Below are 6,323 nucleotides of genomic sequence, written 5' to 3'. Positions count from 1 at the left end.
ACAAGTTTGCTTATATGGCTCCTAGTTAATGAGGAGAGAGGTGTTTGGAGTAACATTTTATGTTACCATCACATAGCGCTTCCCAAGAAATGTTGAGTCTATAAGCTAATAAATGCAACCATATATGATACTACTTCTATGACACTTTGCACTATGAAGGTAGTAACGTAGACTAGTGTCATATGTATGACACTAGTCTAAGTTACTCCCCACTATGACCAGCCTAATAGAAAATGTGACTCTTCTGCCATGTCTCCTAACCAAAAAGTTGACTTTAGAACATGTAGAGTACTCACCTAAAACAAAGCAAAATTAAAGAAGCAATTCATCATCATAACCCATTGCTTGCACACTTGCACAAACAGCTTTTACACATAGTACACATGTAAACTAGTTGAAGGGAGTTGGCTCCATGGAAGCTGCCTTAAAACATGTAGCTCCATCAGAGCTCCCCCACAAATGTATAATTGGCCTAGTACGGATACGTAGTACTACTAGTACGCCAGTGGCACTAGCATATTATATTTAGCTACGGAATATGAATGAAATAATAATTAATCATCATCCTTCGCGAGGCCATGAAGTAAGAATTGATCATGGCCCGCGATTATTTTTACCGTGACCAATTCTTGGTCACTCGTAGTGGTAGTTGAGTAATTAATCTGTCAGTATTGATGGAATTGCTTAGTGGTGATTTGACCGGCCGAAGCTTGAAATGCCCTCCATGGCCGTGGCCGGAGCTGCCATTTGAGCTCGATCAGTTGTAGGAGGAGAAGCTCCAGAGGCTGATCTCGCCTTCCTCCTCCCACTCGACGGGCGCCATGGGCGCCGGCGCGAAGAAGGTGCTGCACGGGTCCATCATCGTGGCGTAGTCCATGCACTTGGGCGACTGGAAGAAGGCGTCGATGTCCGCCAGCGCGTCGTAGTCCACGCCGTCGTCGCCGTGCGCCAGGTCTCGTCGTCGTCGGCGTTGCTGTGGCGGGCGGACTGGTCCTCCGGGGAGCCGAAGGACGGCGCGTTGTCGCCGTAGCCGCACGGCGGGGCGGCGCCGGGCCAGGAGGCAGAGGAGGCCATGGTGTGGGGAGGCTGCAGGGGGCTGCCGGCGGTGGCGGCGGCGGCGGCGGCGACGCGTTGGATGGACTTGGGCGACATGGCGGCGGCGGGGACGTGGAAGGGGAGGTGGACGGGGAAGTTGAGGTCGGCGGCGGAGCCCCGGAGGCAGAGCAGCGCGGCGTCGTAGGCGCGCGCGGCGGCCTCGGCGGTGGAGTAGGAGCCGAGCCATATGCGCGTCTTCTGGTTGGGCGCCCGGATCTCCGACACCCACGACCCCCAGCTCCGCATCCGCACGCCCTTGTACTGCTGCTGCTGCTGCTGCTGCCTCCCGCCGCTGCCGCCGCCCTGCCTCGCCGCCGCCGCATTGCCGCCGTCGCCGCCAAGCGCCACCTGCTGCTGCGCGCTCTTCACCATTTCCGGACCGATCACGCTCACCGACGACGCTCCTCGCCGTGGCACGAACTTGATTTCTTTGATGTGCGAGCGCCGCTGAACTCCGATGGTCGCGAGGAGAGTGTGAAGAGACCAGTGCAGGTTGAAGTGGTAGCTAGGGGTGGTTGGTTGGGTGTGTGACTGGTGCAGGCAGAGTGGTGCGCCCGATGGCTTATTTATAGGAACCAGGGGCACCAAAGCGTGCATTTTTTAACTTTCCTTTGTCTCACCTGAAATTGGTTGTGTGTCTCTAGTCCGTGTTTGTATAAAACGATTTCGCCCACATCACGCTGATACAAGCTTGGCACCACCAGACCTCCGTTTCTAACTACTCCCCATGTCTTAAAATGCAAGTCAAATTTTGACATTCTCTGTTTGTTTTAAAATGTAAGACGTTTTTATGATACTTTTTCTGTCTCAAAATGTAAGACGTTTAAGACAAACGTCTTGTATTTGGATGGAGCACCTCTGTTTTTAAACATAAGACAAACATCTTATATTTAGGAACAGAGGGCGTGTGTGTGTGTGTTTCTTTTGTTTTGTACACCCCAGTACGATACTACTGCATCTGCAATAACGCAGAGGAAACACTAACGGAAATAATTGAAGAAAAAAGAAGGAAAGGTCCTGTAAATTCGATCCTACTTCCTTCGTTTCGAATTATTTGTCGCACGTATGGATGTATCTAGATGTATTTTAATTCTAGATACATCTATTTTTATGACGAGTAATTTAGAACGGAGGGAGTATATATTACGTACGCAGCATGTCAGCACCTCGGAAGCAACACGTTTTATGCTTAAAGTTCACTCAAAACTAAGCAACGATGAGTTGCATGCATGCATGCTCGCTCATTATGATTGGTCTAAGTGCTGGCGTGCATGCCGTGGCTTATCCTGTTCGGTCATCGCTGGGCATAAATCATTTTCTCGAGGTGCACAGCTATACAAGTGAGGGATTTAGAAACACCATTTTGAAGGTTTATCACCGAAGTACTGAGCTTATGTTATGTCCCACTGGCAGCTGCTCCTCCAATGTGCTATGTCCCACTAGCAGCTCGAATTGCTTCCTTGATAACTTTTGTGGGAGTATGCGCGAGAGCAAAAGGAAGACTCAATCTGAAGAAGTAGATGAAGATGAAGAAGAGAAAGAAGAAGGAGAAGATGGAAGCTTGACTGAGAGTAGCTACAACTCAAGTGATGATTTGCCCCTAATGAGATTTTGTTTAATGACACTATGTTAGAAGACTAGCCATGTTTGCATAGTGCTTACATAATGTATGTGTACTTTGAGATGAAACTAGCACAATGTTGTGCATCGCTAAGGAACCATAAAAGGGAAGGATGATAAGATACTATTGACTTAGGATATCATCAAATATGATGGTGTCTTATTGTTGTTGCATGGTCATGATTAGAAAGAGAGCGTCGATATAACGAAAGACCATATTGTAGCCATTGAAGAATTTTAAGCGACCCTTTTTAGTGCTTTCGAAGATTTAGAGTGAGATAACATTTTAAATGATAAAAGATAAGAGAATGGGCAAGAGTAATTTGAATGCACCGGATCATGTGTTTGGTAGGAGGATAACGTCTATGACTGCATTGGAATTGCAATGTGTTTGCTCTCTTCTATTGTGGTATAGAACTATAGAACTGGAAGAATTGGTTGGGCAGAGAAATTAAAATCAAGACCATGATTTTAAAATGGAGTTGTATGCATTTATAATTTTTGTTTTCATAAGAGTGTTTTCTCATAATTTGGGCAACAGTGTATTTATTTTTTTTGATGGTCTCATACCGTGTAAAAAGTAACAATTGTTTGTTATAATTTATATCTTTTGGAAGGTTGCTAGTCTCACATATGACTCTAACCTTTATAAGTAGGATATGGTCCCATATGGGAACTCACCATCAACTCCAACCTTTATAAGTAGCATATGGTCTTATATGTGAACTCATCATCAACTCCAACCTTTCTAAGTAGGAAAGATATGTATATGGGTCGGAGACCCCCCCCCCCCACACACACACAAAAGATAAAGAATATGACACTTCTACCTGTGATTTCTTGTTTTTTGAGTCATATGCATGTCATAATACAAACACGGGCTGCATCGTGGAAATATGAGGGATTCAACATACAAAATACACAACCAGAAAACCCACAACCCAGAGAGAGAGAGAGGTCCCAAAAAAGTGTGTAAGTTGTGCTCACTTTGGGCGCTCTTCAGACCAGGTCAGCGTGGTACTGAATTTGTTCGGGTGGCGCTCGAAGTTGGCCTGGACCCTTTGGGCACCGGAGCCTCCAAATGGAACCTGACACCCTCCGGCTGAGGTCAGAGAGGGTATGATCTTTCCTGGACAACACACATAGCTGCCTAGAGCCTCTAGGCTATTGTTTTCTCCAAGAGAATCACATAAGCTAGCAAGTTGTTGGGCCACCAAGTGCAAGTATTTGTAACTAGCAGGCAAGTTTCCCTCAGCGAGAACCAAGATATCAATCCATGTAATCAAATGTTTTCAAGCCCAAAGCTTGTCCTTACATACAATTAGAAACTTCCTTGTATCCCCAACAATTCTAGCGTTGTCAATCTCACTAGCTTTACTAGTTGCAACAAAGTTATGAGTGTGTCTAATTTTTGGAAGTGTTTCTGTATTTTTGGAATATTAATTGCAGAAAATAAAAGTGCATGTAAAATTAAAGTGGTAGTTGTTTTTATGTGGGAAATTGGACTGGATTCATAGTACACTAGTAGTGTCCCTACAATAAGCAATGGCGTGAAAATATAAGCATAGGTATGCAAGATAAACGATTAAGACAATATGGATAATTATATTATATGATGTGACGATATTATATAACTAGTATGTCCATGAATCTATAGAATGGCTAGATGTCATAATCATCTATAGCTAATGCTCGACCTAAAGACCATTCACAAACGCATGCATTCTCAAATATCAAGTTCAAAATAAACATAGGATTGCATTAAGCAAGATGACATACAATTGATAATACATTCCCCTCACCTCAATATCATCGTCGAGACAATGAGTTAACTATATTTCCATCCTTAGTGCGCGAGAATACAATTACAAGTTTTTTCATCTTAGTGTCACTGAAACTTCACTTATAAAGATTAACCCCATCTAACGCACACCACTCCCACTATTGATCTTTCATCTAAAATGTCTACTGGGTTTACCGGTGAATCAGAGAGCAAGTATATGCATCTATAAGCCATGCAAAACATCACACATGATCATATAATCAAGAAACAATCATCACATAACAAAATTAACCGCCATAATTGTGTCATATGGATCACAATTATGTTAGGTAGCTAATGTGATCTATAGCATCAAAGAGCGGGGATTGATTGTTGCATAGCTACTGCTACAAACCCATAGTCCAAGCGTGCACTACTCACATGTCATCATGGGAGCAGTAGAGGGTCAATGAAAAGGTTGAAGATGATGATTCGCACCTCTGGCAAAGTCCAGAACAGGGCTACAGATGAGTTTCGCCTTAGATCATGAATTGATGTTGCATAAAATTCCACGATAAATATAATTAAGATCCAGAGGTATATATAAGTGTTGACATTGAAGAGGTACAAGAGAGGGAACCCCATGAGGCCATGAGCCCAGAGGGGCCTCTGATACGTCTCCAACGTATCTATAATTTTTGATTCTTCCATGCTATTATATTATCAACCTTGGATGTTTTATATGCATTTATACGCTATTTTATATGATTTTTGGGACTAACCTATTAACCTAGAGCCCAGTGCCAGTTTATGTTTTTTCCTTGTTTTTGAGTATCACAAAAAAGGAAAACCAAACGGAGTCCAATTGACCTGAAATTTCACGGAGATCATTTTTGGACCAGAAGAAGCCCACGGAGTACCGGAGATGGGCCAGAAGAGTCCTGAGGCCACCACGAGGGTGGGGGGCGCGCCCTACCCCCTGGGCACGCCCCCTACCTCGTGGCCGCCTCGAGGACCGCCTTGACTTGTTCCCGACTCCAACACCTCTTATATAACCCCAAACTTCCAGAATCTTTGGATCTAGTCCTCAAGGCAGCGGCGTTCGGATGCATCGGTGGCTTTTGGTTAAATCTGGGCAAGGCCGTGGGACGGCCTCCCCCCCTTAGGGAGAGGCCACCGGTAGAAGTAGTAGGGCCGCGAGAGATACTGCTCCTCCCTCATCAAGTGGGAGCCCCGACTCCTATACATGGTCATCGATACACAAACTAGAGAGAGAGAGAGAGAGAGAGAGCACAAGAACTAAACCGTGCTAGAACTACATATCGTTCGAAACGATAATATAAACCTAGAATATTACAAAGAGGGGGAGATGAGAGAACACTACTTAACTCAAAAGGTAAACTTCAATAGAATAGTCTAACTCAGAAATTCCTAAACTCTTGTGAAATACATACAGAACGTACATGAATAGACACCACTGTTACCCTATAGTGCACTAGGTGAACTATCACGTGATCCACTTGATGTATGTTTTGGTGATCAACTTGCGAGTTCCGTGACCTCGTGAACTTATGCATAGGGGTTGGCACACGTTTTTTTCTTGACTCTCCGGTAGAAATTTTGGGGCACTCTTTGAAGTTCTTTGTGTTGGTTGAATAAATGAATCGGAGATTGTGTGATGCATATCGTATAATCATACCCACAGATACTTGAGGTGACATTGGAGTATCTAGGTGACATTAGGGTTTTGATTGATATGTGCCTTAAGGTGTTATTTTAGTACGAATAGATCGAACGGAAATAATAGCTTCATGTTATTTTACTACGGACTCTTGAATAGTCGATC

The 6,323-nt window shown here is 44.3% G+C and overlaps 1 pseudogene; it reads right to left on the bottom strand.

Moving 5' to 3' along the window:
• Nucleotides 1-328: 328 nt before the first annotated feature.
• Nucleotides 329-1,626, bottom strand: LOC125531726 (annotated as a pseudogene).
• Nucleotides 1,627-6,323: the final 4,697 nt, after the last annotated feature.

This window comes from Triticum urartu, unplaced genomic scaffold (assembly GCF_003073215.2).
Source record: "Triticum urartu cultivar G1812 unplaced genomic scaffold, Tu2.1 TuUngrouped_contig_798, whole genome shotgun sequence".
Lineage (NCBI taxonomy): Eukaryota > Viridiplantae > Streptophyta > Magnoliopsida > Poales > Poaceae > Triticum > Triticum urartu.
Note: the sequence above shows the minus strand (reverse complement) of the source record. Positions and strands in the feature narration are given on the sequence as shown.